The sequence below is a fragment of the Dermacentor andersoni genome, chromosome 3, assembly GCF_023375885.2.
Source record: "Dermacentor andersoni chromosome 3, qqDerAnde1_hic_scaffold, whole genome shotgun sequence".
Taxonomy (NCBI): domain Eukaryota; kingdom Metazoa; phylum Arthropoda; class Arachnida; order Ixodida; family Ixodidae; genus Dermacentor; species Dermacentor andersoni.
This window is the reverse complement of record NC_092816.1, coordinates 174,396,797-174,412,458: the sequence shown is the minus strand read 5'-3', so window position 1 is coordinate 174,412,458 and position 15,662 is coordinate 174,396,797. Positions and strand designations below refer to the sequence as shown.

The window sequence follows — 15,662 nt, the reverse complement described above, 5'->3', positions numbered from 1 at the left end:
CAAATTCGGAAAGTGTTGGCACCATATCTAAACTCTTAATTTCACTTTAAACACCCCGTGGTGGGTCGAAAATTCATTAAGTTGGCTCTAAAAAAGACGTGAATAACTGTAGACCCATTTTACTTACGTTCGTACCATGTAAATATTAGAACACATTTTATATAAAGAGATAATCACACATTTATTGACAAACAACGTACTGGCTTCACAACAACATGACTTCCTTAACGGTCCATCTTGCACAACACAACTGATTGAATTTTTTCATGACCTTTATCTCATATCGACAGCCGCGGACAAATTGATTGCCTTTACCTGGACTTTCAAAAGGCATTTCATACTGTTTCACACCCTTTGCCTTCAGGAAAACTAGCATAACTAAATATTGACCATACAATTCTAGTTTCGATCATGCACTATCTATCGTTCCACCGACAGTCGGTAGTATTAAATGGCAGGAAATGCACTTTCGTAGATACCACATAGGGTGTCCCACAGCACTGAGGTTTCGGGCCACTTTTGTTTTTATTATGTATAAATGGCATTTGTTCAGGAAATTAATTCAGGTATACGGTTGTTTGCGAATGACTGTGTCTTTGTGATGACCCACTTATGAGGGCCAAGGTTCGTGTACTCAATGTTTTAACGGTTCTCTTAGGCGGAGCCTCCGAGAACCCAATTGAGGACAAAGCCGTTGGTTTGAACACACACACAAAGACTTAATCAAACTAGAAAAGGCTTAAGATAAACAGAAGAAAATAGAAAACACGCCTAAAATAAACACTCACGAAGACATTGCGGCAACGAACACATATAGGGCTTGCATGTGGTTAACGAGTGCGCGAGTCCGGGCTTGCCCCGAGGGCGGGGACGCGTCACAGTCTCGACGCGGCGACGCGGCGACAAGCTGGCGAAAGCAGTGATGCCGGTCTCACCCTAGGTCGCGGTGTAAGCTGACCGACCGGGCGACCGGAGCGCGCCAGCTCTGGCTAGGCGAGGTAAAGTGGGCGGCTTGGTGGCAGGAGTGGACGGCGGCGGCGTTCTGGCCGGGCGGCTGGATGTAGAGCTCGGGCCCGTAGCCCGACTGCTCCTCTCTCGCCCACGGCGCGGAAGCTCGAACGCCGGCCTCGGGCAGCAGGCGGCACGGCAGACGGGGCGGCGTTCTGGCCGGGCAGCTGGCGTAGAAATCGGGCCCGTAGCCCGACTGTTCTCGTCCTGCCCACTGGCGCAGAAGCTCACCGGCGTTGAGGAGCTGACAGCACGCTCGGGTAGACGGGCGACGCACAGGAACAGGTTGGCAGGAGGCCCCGGGCGGGTGATGTCCTGGTGGGCTCGGGTCCGGAACCCGACGGCCCGTCTTCAACGCCCGCTCCGGTGGTTGATCTCCTCCTGCCGTCGCTTCCTGGGACTCTCCTGGCGTCTCCCCGGCGTCTCCCTGCGTGTCCTCTTGCGTGTCCCCCCGTTCTGCCGGCGCACCACGCTTTTTCTTTTGGTCTGGCCGATTTGGCATTTTCGGATTGGCTGCCCGACGCTCCGTGGTCTTTCTTGATTGGTGAGGCTTTTCTTGTTTTAGTTGTCTTTCATGCGCCGCGCGTTCTTGTGCCGGACGCTCTTCGTCGTCGTTGTTTTCCTTCTTCCACCTCGGCGCGCGTGCACTCAGTGTCGTCTGCTCTTGACCGTCCCGATCACCGCACCATGTCGCGCACCACACATCACAGTCTTATATAGCAAAATTAGAAAAGAAGATGACGGTGCCCTTTTACAAAGTGACTTGTCATGTGTTCTAGTATGGTGTTCAAGATGGAGAATGAACTTAAATACTAAAACATCCGTTAATGATGCTTTTACACGTAAAAAACACAGGCTAATCCCTAAGTACGTCATCAGCAATAACACAGTGAGGCAAAAATTATGCTATAAATATTTAGGTGCGATTGTTCATGGAATGCTCACGTTGATACAGTGGTTACTAAGGGCGCCAGGATCTTAAATTTTATACAGCGATATCTGAGACACGCACCGCCTTGTTTGAAATCAACCGCTTACCTAACATACGTTCAACCAATGCTCGAATATGCTTGTGCCGTGCGGGACCCTTGGCAAAAACCACTAAGTGATAAACTGGAAAAATTCCAGAACAGAGCATCAAGGTTTGTGTTATGCCGGTACTGGAAAACCGATAGCTGTACCAATTAGTAAAATTAAATTGGATGAGACATTCTTTCCTGTCGTTTTAAAAAAATGCGACTCAAACTTCTTTCTCAAGTATTTCATGGTAAAACCATCATTCGAAAGGAAATATACATACACAGGCCTCATTATGTATCTGCACGTACTGATCATCGTTTCAAGATTCTAGAATACAACGCTGGAACTAATATGTATAATATTTCATTTTCTGGTCCTTCCATTAGTGAATGAAATCGCCTATGAAGTCCACAAGTGCACTGTGCCAAGGAAGATGTGTCTTTCTTTCTCTAAATTGTACCCCCTGCTATAGAGCCTTAGGGCTGAGAGGACTAATTATTGAATAAAGAATAAGGAAAAAAAAGGAAGTAGCAATGGGAATGCATTTTATGTATGAAATGCCTCATTACTACAATTATGACTGCAAAATATTGAAGGTGCTCCTAGGCGTATTATGTCGAATGCAGTTATAATATTTCATTAGCACAAGGTCTCACATACTCATTATTTCTTGGGCCATTTGAGAAGTAAGTATATCGTAGCGAAACTTAGGACCTGTTTCAATATGTCTGCAATAATGAGGCATATTTGTAACTCTCCCAATCTGCTTTGCAAATTAGTTTGGCTAATGATATTTGTCTGCTATGTGTTCTCAGAATTCGAGATATGCTATTGACGCAAAACATCAGAATACGGAGTGAAAAGTCCAGAGGTGCCCCTGCTTATATGAATAGGCTCGTTTAGTTCTTGCACTGGAGGTACTGCTGCAGTGCTCGGCTTAAGATATAATAACTGTATTTTTAATTTCATTTAGGTCCTTTACTTAAGGACGCCAAGCACAAATGTTATGTCAGCGTGGACGGTTAAATTACGAATACAATAACACGGCAGGGCGAACACCGCAGTAAAACGCTTAATTTAGGGAAAATGTAATCCGAAGTGTCCCGAGTGCTCTAGCACAGCTCCATTTACCGGGCACGAGCAAACAGGTGGGACGTTGCATACGCCGTCACCACCCTGTACCGCCATTAGTAAAGTCGGTGAGTTAGACATCGTCCAGCAGCCGGCACTGCGGCTTCTCGCGTAAAGCGCGACAGCTCGACCAGAAGCTTAGCAAAGGCGCAGCTGACAGCATCTGAAGTCATAACTTTTCATCTGCTTGCAGAAATTTCCCTTGTGGCCGGGGAGACCGCACGGCAGAGCAACCAGCAAAATGACTGCAACCAGTGCATCCACTTCAATCCAAACTCGCTCTTGCTGCTGGCTTTCCTCTTTGACAGCAAGGAATGCTTGCAAGAGTCAGCCTACGCTTTCTCTTATCTCACACGGGGTACAAGGTATCCGAGATCGTGCGCGCTCAATTTGTGAGACCGTCGAGTCACGAAAGCGTTTTCATTTCTAGCTATCCCATGGCACCACAGCATTTACCGCTGGCGTTACGAAATGCAATTATATTGCCGATGACAGCATAATAAAAGTAGATCTAGTATCCTCTGGTAAAATCTGGCCTCATGCAGATTCGAGATTACTTTTCACGGGCGTACAATTGTATTTATTCAGACAACAATGAACGCTTGCCGCTATTTGTTTCCAGATGTCGCATCCGCGTGCGGAGCGTCAGGGGAATTCAACAGGAGAGCGCGAGGGGCGCGTGACTGAGTGAAAAAAAAACTTTTTGCTATGCGCCCCATTGTTATCACCAATAACGTCAATGAGTTCTTGTTTCCTAGAATTCACCTCTTAGGCCAGCTCTCCGCTTCCGCATATCATTTCATATATTAAACATCGAAGGCCCCAGTTGAGGCATTACATGAGGGATGTGTTTTACCTACAGTGAAAGTTACTCCAGTTCTGCCTTGAATTCATGTGGATCGGAGTGCTGCAAGGCAATTGCAGGTGAATGGTTCCAGTCCCGTGCTATTGTCACAAAAAAGGAGTGAAGATGAGTAGTGGTTTGCTCTCGGGGAGGGTAAACCGTTCTGGGATAGATTGTACGGCTGGGCAAGTGAGGAACTGGCAAGATAGCTGGAACTTCGAAGGGAGCATTACAAAATTTGTGGTAAAGGCATGGTCTAGATATGCGACGTCGCAATTCAAGGTTGGTAAGTCGACCACGAGCCTTAAGCTCGGAAACACTAGAATGGTAAGAATACACAGAGTAAATAAAACGAGCTGCGCGATTTTTGACAAGTCAAGAATATTAGACATGTTAGATTGATGAGGATCCCAGACAATGCATGCGTATTCTAACTTTGGCCGAACAAATGCAAGAGAAGCTATTATGGGGGAGCGACTGTCAAGTGCCCACGAAGAAAGCCCAAAGCGCGATTCTCGCATTTAGCTATGTTTGTAACGTGAGTTGACCAGGAGAGATTGCTTGAAAATATTGAGTCAAGATATTTATAAGATTCAATGGATGGTACTGCGGAGCTGGAAATGATACATTGGGCCGGATGGTAATGCGGCCTGCGGTGGAAAGATAATAATGAAAGTTTCTTTATATTTAAGGACATTGCCATGTGCTACACCAGGACTCAATAAGGCTGAAGTGGATTTAAAGAGTATTAATATCTGCGCTGTTTCTAATGGAACGATATACGACGCAGTCATCTGCGACCAGTGCACCCTCGCCAACATACCCTGCCTCCCACAGCACGTAACTCTGTTATGAACTACTGGCTACAAATCTCTGAGCGGGAGCCAATGGACCACGTTCTTGCGCGAGTTTATACCATCCCGGCCCCGTGCACGGAGAGGAAACTGGCGACCACATGGAACCCATACATCTTACATAAGATCCCCTTCTCATAAGACCCTAACTGCGGATGAAAAATGTGTTTGGCGGAAACGGCAACCAAACACTTCACCTAAGCCTCTATTAAAACATACAACCCACCTTGTACTGCCACAAGTGTCCGGACTGTGGAGAGTATGCCTCGCTGTATGACACCACATGGGCTTGCCCCAACACTCCCACCCTTCTGCTAATCTCAAACCGAACCACTGAACAGTGAGAGGCTAAGCTTTCCACTTCGAACCCGCGTCACAAGCAACAGCTGGTGTGGTAGGCCCGACGGGCGGAGCTTGTCATAGGACTGCTTGACTGATGAGTCCACCTCGCTGGCGCAACGCAGTAGCAAGGAGAAGCAGAAGCTCTCGACACAAGCGTTTTTTTTTTATTTCCTGGAATAAATATTTTATCCTCTTCCTCTACGGATCGAATAGAACTTAAGTAGCATTTTCTTACGTCTAATAATGAATTGTAATTATGTTATAACAAGAAAGCCTTAAGTGGCACGTCCCAATGGCTAATACCCGAAAAATTGTAACATCAGGAATTGCTCATACCACCGTAAGCAAGTAAAGATTCAATGGCTGAATATGCAGCATGAAACGAAAGTAAGAAAGACCGAAAGAAGGAACGAAAAAAAAAAGCATGAACGAAAGAACAAAGAAAGAGAGAACAAAGAAAGAATGACAGAAACAAAGAGAAAAAATAGAAAAAAGAAAGTAAGAATGCAAGAATGTTCAGATAGTTCATTCGCTGCTCGCATGTGTCGTTGAGGAGTTCGACCTACACCACCATACGTTTGCTTCAAACTAAGGCTCGTTATGTGTTGCATCAAATCTGGCGCCTCCGACAGCATAACTTAATGTATTACCAAGTGCGCGGCAGGCCTTCGCCTTCAGGTGTTACAGGGTGGCTGTGATGGATGTTCAGGAATGTCACATGCTGCAGATTTTGATTATAGTTGGTAGAATAATAGTTACAGAAATATAATCAGGAATTCTTAAGTAATTGGACAAGTACCTAGAATGTCGCAGTTGAGTCTCATTTTGTCCCGCATGTACATCAGTTTTCACCTACTAAAGCTGTATTATTGGTGACATTGTGACACTTTAGAAGGATTAGGATACCATTCTATGTTTTTATCTTGAATAACTATTTGTCTTTAGTTACCTTTCAAGAACTCTAGTGCAATTCATGTCAGGGATAAATATAACATGTAATCGTCACATATTCACACAACAGAAAATATCACAGGGATATAGGGTTTGAAGAGTTACGACCGTTGCTGCGCTCCTCGTGTCGCGCATGTGCTGCAATGCGTTACGTTATCTTCTTTATTTGCGTCCACGGGGCGCACATGCTAATGATGTCAGGGGGTTCTAGAAATGGCCGTGAATAAGTTCTCGTGCTGTTGGTGTGCTTGGACGACTGGTCATGCACATCGGTGGTCTTTTATCGCGGATGCTTGGTTGCCACCACACGCGACAGCACAGTTAGGGCACTGAACGTTTATGAACGTTTTAGTTTGTCTATAATGTAGACAGCAGGTTCCGGAGCAAATAAAGTACATTGAAGCACAGCAATATTAAGAAGACGAATTTACTTATTTGGGCAACTTCTATGGCGAGTCCTGCGCTGACAGTGATTGTGCTCTTTTGCATTCACTGCCTGTGAATGGTCTCCAGGTTAACTTAGCCTTCCGATGAGTACACGAACGCAGACATTGTGGTACTCTGCATTTTTCACCAGTCAAGGATACTTTCGGTTATAGTGTAGAGAGAGTGTCAGTCGACGCGCGATGTTGGATCATCTCAGAGCATTGCATGCAGCTACACTTTAACGTCGCACCCCTTCCACGAAACCCGGTAGCAGTCGGATGCGATTCATCCCTGCATGCTAAATCATGCGTTGGAGGTTTTGCCATTCTAATGTCTTCTATCTGCGCTTATTGCGTCGTCTTGGGTTGGAATAAGGCACAAGAACAGATATTCCTAAATCAAGCATTCTAGAGCTATTTTTCGAGGTGACGCTAAATGATTGACATTTACATGCTTAAATGTATTCGGCCTCGCACAGGAAAAAATAAAGGTTCACTTTCATTCTGCATTATTGGTGGATATTTCCCAGAGAGGGATCCAATACAGCATAAGCGGTGTAACAGCTAAAGAGGATGGCTTTTCCTACGAACACAATGCAACAAGCGGAATATGCACAACAAGTTCGGCATATACATTCTCCCAATAGTCAATTAAACAATGACTTTCATAGGCAAATGAGTCGAAAGTGTTCGCGTATGAAGAATTGCCCGGAAAATACAGAACACAAAAGCACAATACACATGTAGATCTATGCCTCCATTCACAAATATTGGTCTCCAGAAATGCAGCTTCTTACAAGGCTACATTGTTGTCCGTAAACAGCATTCATGTAAATCTCTGGTGGTGAGGTTGTGAATGTCGAAAATCATATTCCTACCCTATAGATACAGATGAACACCAGAATAACACTTGTGGTCGCATCAGTTCAACATTAAACAAATTGGCCAGAGCGCGCCTCACCATCAAGGTCGACCTTAATAGGATAAGTACGGAAGCAACGAAAGTACAAATTGCATTGCGAAATTATTCGGTTCTCTCCAAATAACTTGAAATTTCAATTACGGTCTGTGCCAGTGCGGGCAGAGACCGTACAATTACCTACTCAGGGATCCTTCATCACAGGCAAGAATGCAGGGTGTACCCACCACCTCACGCATAGCTCAACGAAGAAGGAAGTACCACACTCAGAAAACTACAGCGTAACACATACACCCACGGAATGCTCATGCACAGACTCTACCCAACCCTACACAGATACTACTGCCCAATGTGTGGTGTACCGGACACTTTGGCGCACCTGACTCTCGAGTGTCCATGGCATCTAGGCACAGACGCATCGCCTTCATGGAAAGAGTGTAACGCCGACAACAAAGCCAAAGCCTCATCGCGCCCGCCGTGGTTGCTCAGTGGCTATGGTGTTGGGCTGCTGAGCACGAGGTCGCGGGATCGAATCCCGGCTACGGCGGCCGCATTTCGATGGGGGCGAAATGCGAAAACACCCGTGTGCTTAGATTTAGGTGCACGTTAAAGAACCCCAGGTGGTCGAAATTTCCGGAGTCCCCCACTACGGCGTGCCTCATAATCAGAAAGTGGTTTTGGCACGTAAAACCCCATAATTTATATATATAAAGCCTCATCGAACCGTGGGAGGCTAAGCTCGTCTCCGACGATCTGGAAGAGCAAGGACGCTTCGTCGTCAGGGCCAAAGAGGCAGCGAAGGCGAGAGCGTTCCTGCAATGAGAGCTCCCACCTAGAGCAGAACCGGGGCTTACCCCGGGATACTCTTTCGAAAATAAACGTTTATTCCTCCTCCTCATCCCCCCTCCTCCTGCTCATTCTCCTCCTCCGACAGTTTCGTCACTTCTCTGAAGCTCAATGTGCGCGGTAGTCCGATTCTGCTCTGTTCACTTTCGGATCAACACTCCGCTGATTGTGATGCCCACTTTTTCACTTTCTGTAGCTGAATTGTTCAATTTAGTGTTGCTGAGAATTCGTCATTTATTATCCCTTGCTCTGCTTCTCTACCCTGGAACCTATGAGTGGCTTATACCCACTCTGGAAGGTTGGCCGCGACTGCTCACATACTTAGCATCAATTGCCCAGTTACACACACCCAATGTCCCAAGTTGCCTTTTCAGGCACACACGCAGTGGTAAATTCCCAGTCAGATATATCAAATGCCTCAGGTTGCCTATCTCCAAGTTGTCTACAGAGGCATATAACCGCTTGTAAATACCCAGCGTTTATGTTTGCGTCAAGGACGTGCGTTAGATATGGACATACCAACAATAGTACTATGAAACCCTGATTACGTGAAGCTGTACTTCGCGTCTATGCATGGAGCGTATTTGTGTTCAAAAGCGTAGCTGTGTTTAAAAGAGTTGTGGCGAGAGCTACAGGCACTACATTCAACTTTGTCGAATCCAGAAAGAAGATCGGCACTTTCTTTACGTTTCCACGAAACAAAAAAATCTGTTCAACAGTCAGTATAGTCCCATTCTGCTGCTTCATCCCCCAAAGAAGCGGCAGATTCACTAAATGAGATCGAAAGATGTCTTGAAGCACGCTTTCCTTGACAGTGTCCCAGACCTAGGAGGTTTAAATGTTCCGCATCTGAGTTTGTAAAATTTTCCGTGTCAGGAATTATCCGGTGTCATCTTAACTACACAGCAATCGGCTCCTGGACCAGGCCATATCACAACTGCTATGATTAAATTATTGTTTAACTCTTCCTCAAACGAACTATTGAATATAGTTAACTGTTCACTGCAATATGCATGGAACCCGACCTCTTGGAAAATTGCTAAATTCGTGCTTTTACTTAAAAATCTAAACGTCGGATTTATCCGGGGCAAAATTTGCCCAATTGCCCGTACTACAAATGTAGTCAAAATTGTAGAAAAAATAATCCATGTCTGGCTCAATGACTTCACTTCTCAGGGTATTCTGTGCTCGCGACAAAGGCGATTTAGACCTCATTTCTCCATGTGGTCAGCTCACGTTGATTTAGAAAGCCGCTTTCGCCTCGCAGGACAATGAGGATAAGTATTAGCATTGGTAACTTTAGATATTGCAAACGCATATGAGAGTGCCGAAAATGGAATTTTAATTTCTAGATTAATAAGACGTGCTGTTCGAAATTATTTAGTGGCCCAGATACAAGAGTTCCTTTCGCGTAGAGATTTCTTTTGTGTCAAGAATTGGGTGACATCGGGTATCCATACACAGAGGAGAGGCGTACCACAGGGATTGCTTCTTTCACCACTTTTGTTTAATATTTTATCTTCTGTCCCTGTTCACCAGGATGTACAACTTTATGTCTATGCTGTTGAGATTGCAATTTTCTCCTCATCAGGGGATATTAATACGTTATACCAAATTTAGCAATCATATTTGTCTCACCTAGAGTCCTGGCTGGAAGGACTGTATTTTTCGCTTAGCGTCAAGAAATCCTCGTTACTTTTGTTTCCATTGCCAAATCCCGTTTTTATTTGTCTCCCAAACCTGATTGTCTCCCAAACCTGATTTCTGCAAAATCTAATTCGTTCAAGGTAAAACTGACCTTTGCTGATAGTTTTCGAAAACACGCAAAACTTCTTCCTGCGCTCATACTTGAAGGTCTCCTTCAAGATAATGTTAATCAATTTCCGTCTCAGTTGATAATTTCGACGGACATATCAGAAAATTTAGAGAAAGTCGGTGTTGGCATATTTTGAATTTAGCTTATCTAGTATTTTGCTCTCCATCTCGCCAATTGCACTCCAATATTCTCTGCTCAATTCCTGGCAGTAATTATGTCCATCCAAACATTCGGTCCGCAGACATATAAGGTAATAGTGGTTGCAGACGCGCCTATGGTCTGTACACATTTACCTTCCACGAATCGGTCACGCCTGTTGAGCATATTTTCGACTCTTGTTCCCCACAATTTGCCGCAAGTCGGATGTATCTGTGTCCCCGGACATAGTGGAATCTTTAAATGAATCAGCTGACTCGCTCCCATCGTCATGGCTAAATGGTCCGGCCTTTAGTGTTTTTCCTTATTTCTGTTTTAGAACAGGAGCCAGATTGAAACACCTTTTATTGTTGACTTTTAATGAATCGTCCATACTTAACGTAGTTAATTGCCAACATCTAAAATTTCAGTGGAAAACGAACGAATGCCTTTTGCGCCAATGCGAGGTGACGTTAGCCAGTTTAAGCTGTCGAGTTCCCCGCAAGAATTTTGACCTTCACATATGTGGTCTATCCATAATTAACCTCTGCTCTTTATGTAATGAACCACAATCTATTTACCCTTTATTTATTTATTACCGCCGCTTCTGTACCTTTCGCAAAATTTTCCTCACAACCTTCGCACTCCGCGTGCGATGCTCTACCAATTGAGCCTAATATGTTGTGGGATCGTTCCCCAACTGCGGAAAGTTGTTTTTTAATCCGATTTATTTGCAATAATTTATCGTTTCTTTAATTTACTAAGCACAAGCATTTTCCCGTAAGTTGTCCTTGGGGTCAGTGTTTATTGGCTTCTTATAATGTGACTAATGAAAATGGGGCCCCTCGGTTAACCCCCTTTTTTCACGTTTATTCCATTTCTGTCATCTATCACGTGAATGCTTCTTTTAAAAAAGCAACTTTTTAGGCACCCGTTCCTGGGTTGAGCGGCGGCGTCCCCTGGCTTCACTGCACCAGCGGGCTCGTGTCACTTCTCGCGCGTTCGTCATCGTCTTATTCCACAGCTGGCTCCTATGTTGCTCATCATGCCACCGTTCTCATAATGCCCCGCCCTCTGCGAAGGCGCTGAACACAGTAGCCCACTGCCAGTCGTTGCGGTGATTTCGATCTCAAAACGCATAAGTAAAAAGAACAATCAGATTTATATATGAATTATTCTGGTCTGCCCACTTAGCACCGGTAATATTATACTAACACTGGTCACCCAATTATTCATTGTAATTAAGAACAAGTTAAAAGTAGCTCAATTTTTGCGCCCGACGAGTGCGGTGGTGTGTTGCATTTGAAGGAAAGTACAGTGGGCGAAGGTTATTTCGTTATGCTTTGTGTAGTCAGAAGAAAATGTGCAGTGGAACATCTTTTTTAATTCCCACAGCATAGGAAAATATTGTTGTTTCCCGGTATAAAAAAAGACGTGGAGGTCGGGAAGAAAGGAAGAGGAGAACGACACTGTGCAGCGGCCATTCTTAATACTTGTAGCAGATTGCAAGGCCTAAATAAACATTTTCTCCGTACTCGTAAAAGTTTGGTGGAGGTGCGAGTTCTATTTCCTGTTAAAATCGATGCCAGTACTAAAGTAGCTCACTCATACTCGTAACTGTTCGTATCGTATTCATATCGAAGCTGTAAGTGCCTTTCATATAACTAAGTAGCGTAATATGTAAACATGTAGGCATAACGTATTCATCTGACAGACGACCATTAATTTGCTAAAGAACACTGTCTGCAAACGTGGCACCCGGTTCCGAAGATGTGGGAAGTTAATGTTCGTGCTGGAGTAAGGATCGCGGTCTCCGCCTGACGTGCAGGATGGCATGTGAGTCAGCTTTATATATTTACATAATTCAGAAGAACATATAAAAATAATGAAGCGGAAACGTTCACTTCAAGGTGCCGAACAACGGACAATATCGGCTAATCTGTTTACCCTTCTGTCCTCGTTGTGATGTCACTCACCTTCCGCCAATCCCGTGATGATGATGTATGGTGTTTTATGACGCAAGGACCAGGTATGGCCAAAGATCACCAAGCCAATGGTGATGAAATGAAAGTGAAGCAGTAAATTACGAGCAATGGTTGTAATAAGACTGTAAAGGAGCCTAAAAGACGGCCACTATAAAATGTGTAAGAGCTACATGTAATAAAACTATGACAATGACTATGAAGCGTGCCAAGGACGCGATAGAAGCATTGTAAAAGAATGACAATGTGCTAAAATTGGTCATTTCGATAAAAAAATTGAGGAAGCACTACTACCCTAACAGAGTCCTTGAACCGCAAGGACCTGAAGGCGGGTGCTGCCCAGAACTACTATCATAGCAGCATCCTCTAGAAGGAGGATGTGCTACGATACTATTGGGCTATTAATATGCAGAACCACATCATTCAAGAAACCTAGAACAGCTTGGTAGTAAAAAGGGGTTCCTTACCAAGAAGCATACCGGGATGGAGAGGAATACATTACCGGTATGCTAGAGGAAAATGTTTCCTTCTTTCTCTTTCGGCTTCCCGACACTCCACGAGGATGTGGAGGACGGTGAGCCTTTCAGCACATCTGCCACGGGTAGGAGGTTCGTTTCCAGGAAGCAGAAAATTGTGAGTACCATATGTGTGTCCTATTCTGAGTCTACAGAATAGGACATCAGTCCGTCTTGTTTTTGTAACCGGGGGCGAGAAACCTATCCTTGGCTTAATCAAATGGAGCTTATTATTTGTTTCATTGTCCCACATGCGTTGCCGGTAGCTTCAGCGTTTCGTTCGCAAGAAAGGCTTGAGGTCTGTGGCAGGAATAGCAGTGGTGGTATTACCAGCTTGAGGTGTAACTGATATAGCCATTTGGTCGGCCAGCAGATTACCTTCGATGCATCTATGACCAGGGACCCAGCATATTGTCACATGTCTACGAGACGAATAAATATTGCACAAGAGACAGCAAAGCTCAATGAAAACATTATTTTTGTGTGTGTTTTCTTAAGTACATTAGTGCTTTTACAACACTTAACGAGTCCGTGAATATTATCGCTTTCTCTAGCTTTAATTTATTTATGTGTTTCACCGTAGACAGTACTGCGTAGGCTTCTGCGGTAAAGATGCTTGTATGGGGGTCCAACAGCCGCGTAAGACACACCAACATGCGATTTTGACGCATCGGTGTAGAATTCCGGACAACAGCACTTCAATTAGAGTTCATGGAAATGCATTCGTATTTCCAGTTCTGGTGCGTATATTGTAACTCTTACAAAAGATGTGTCACATTCTATCACTTGCCAGCCCCAAGGCGGTAGTTGCTTCGCTGGAGGCATCAAGCGGGGTTCGAAAAGTGGAACATCTATTTCCACGCAAAGCTCCCTCACATGGAGTAAGAAAGGCTGTCTCACAGAGGGTCGATTACGGAAGAGTTCAGTAAATGTCGAATCGTTAGCAGTTTCATAACACGCATGTTCAGGATTAGAGTGCACTTCAAGGAAATATGTGAAGCTGGTGTAAGATCTCTGCAGATTGAGTGGCCACTCATTCGATTTTACATAGAAGCTTTGAAGGGTGCTAGTTCTGAATGCGTTTGTGGCCAGACGGATACCTATGTGGTGGACGGGATCCAGCATGTTTAGTGCACTGGGGGCGGCAGAGTTGTATACTATGGCGTCATAATGTAACCGTGATTGAATGAGGCTTTTGTAAATATTCATTATACACTTCCTGTCGCTACCCCATATTGTGTCTGATAGTATTTTGAGCAAGTTCATTGTTTTTAGTCATTTAACTTTGAGATATTTTATATCTGGGATAAAAGTAAGCTTAGAGTCAAGTATTATACCTAGAAATTTGTGTTCTTTCTTGACAGCTATTTCTTGTCCACACAGTTCCACACAAGGATCTGGGAGCAGGCCTCTCTTTCTTGTGAAGAGAACAGAAGTGCTTTTGTGGGGGTTGATTTTAAATCCGTTTTCATCTGCCCTCTTGGACACCTTGTTTAAACCCTGCTGTACATCTCTCTCGCACACTGTGAGGTTGACGGATCTGAAGCCTATTTGTATATCGTCTACATATACGGAATCAAAAATGGCCGGTGGCAGTGAAGCATGCAGGGTGTTCATCTTAAAGATAAAGAGAGTGCAGCCGAGCACGCCTCCCTGGCGTACACCAGTTTTCTGCGTAAAAGGATGTGACAGTGCATTACCGACTTTTACACGGAAAGTGCGATTCGACAAATATCTTTCAATGGTGTTCAGCATACTTCCGCGGATTCCCATTCCCGACAAGTCTCGCAAGATCCCGTAACGCCATGCTGTGTCATACGCCTTCTCCCTGTCGAGGAATATTGATAAGAAAAACTGTTTGTGTACGAACGCGTCGCGGATATTTCCCTCAATACGCACGAGATGGTCGGTGGTGGACCGGCCCTCTCTGAAGCCACTCTGATAGGGATCAAGTATTTTGTTCCTTTCAAGAATATGTATGAGTCGCCAGTTAACCACTTTTTCAAGAACCTTACACAGACAATTTGTAAGAGCTATCGGACGATAACTTGCTGCCAAGGAAAGGTCTTTTCTCTGCTTCAGAACAGGAACCACAATGGCTGCTTTCCATGTGGATGGGAGGTATCCCGCAGCCCAAATAGTGTTGAAAAGTGTAAGTAGTGTAACTTGTGTATCATTATGTAAGTTCCTGATCATGTCATACATGACTCTGTCAGGTCCCGGTGAAGTGCTTTTGCATGTGTTCAATGCAGCTCTCAACTCGGCAACACTAAAAGGGCAGTTGTACGGTTCATGCTGTCGACATTTTCTTATGAGTGGCTTACATTCTTCTTTTTGTTTATATTTCAGAAAGAATTGCGAATAATGGTTTGACCTTCATACGCTCTCAAAGTACTCCCCAAGTGAGTCTGCATGATCTTTCAGTGTGAATCTGGAAGGAAGTGAATATGTTTGTCGCCCTCTTATCCTATTAACCATATTCCAGACTTTAGCCTCATCTGTATACGAGTTGATACCCGGTAAGAACCTCTGCCAACTATCTCTTCTAGCCTGTCGGCGCGTTCTGCTGCTTTGGAATTTTACTTGCCCAAAGTTAATCAGATTCTCCGCAGTAGGAGAGGTGTGTAGCAACCCCCACGATTTGTTCTGTTTCTTACGAGAGATCCTACAGTCGTCGTTCCACCACGGGACACGCCGTTTGCATGCCAAGCCATTTACTTGTGATATGCATTTATATGCGGCATCTATTATGAAGACTGTAAAATACTCCACAGCATCATCAATTCCTAACGAGGACATGTCATACCATGAGATACTAGTGAGAGTTCGGAATTTCTCCAAATCAGCTGTATCAATCTTTCATCTAGGTGTCTT

The 15,662-nt window shown here is 44.6% G+C and overlaps 1 long non-coding RNA gene across 1 annotated transcript in view; it reads right to left on the bottom strand.

Annotated features, from left to right (window-relative positions):
- Nucleotides 1–6,045, bottom strand: part of LOC126524683 (uncharacterized) — a 71,342-nt gene extending 65,297 nt beyond the window's left edge. The window contains exon 1 of the long non-coding RNA XR_007598037.3: nucleotides 5,084–6,045. This is a non-coding gene — a long non-coding RNA (uncharacterized lncRNA). The remainder of the gene's footprint in view (nucleotides 1–5,083) is intronic.
- Between the last annotated feature and the right edge of the window lie 9,617 nt (nucleotides 6,046–15,662).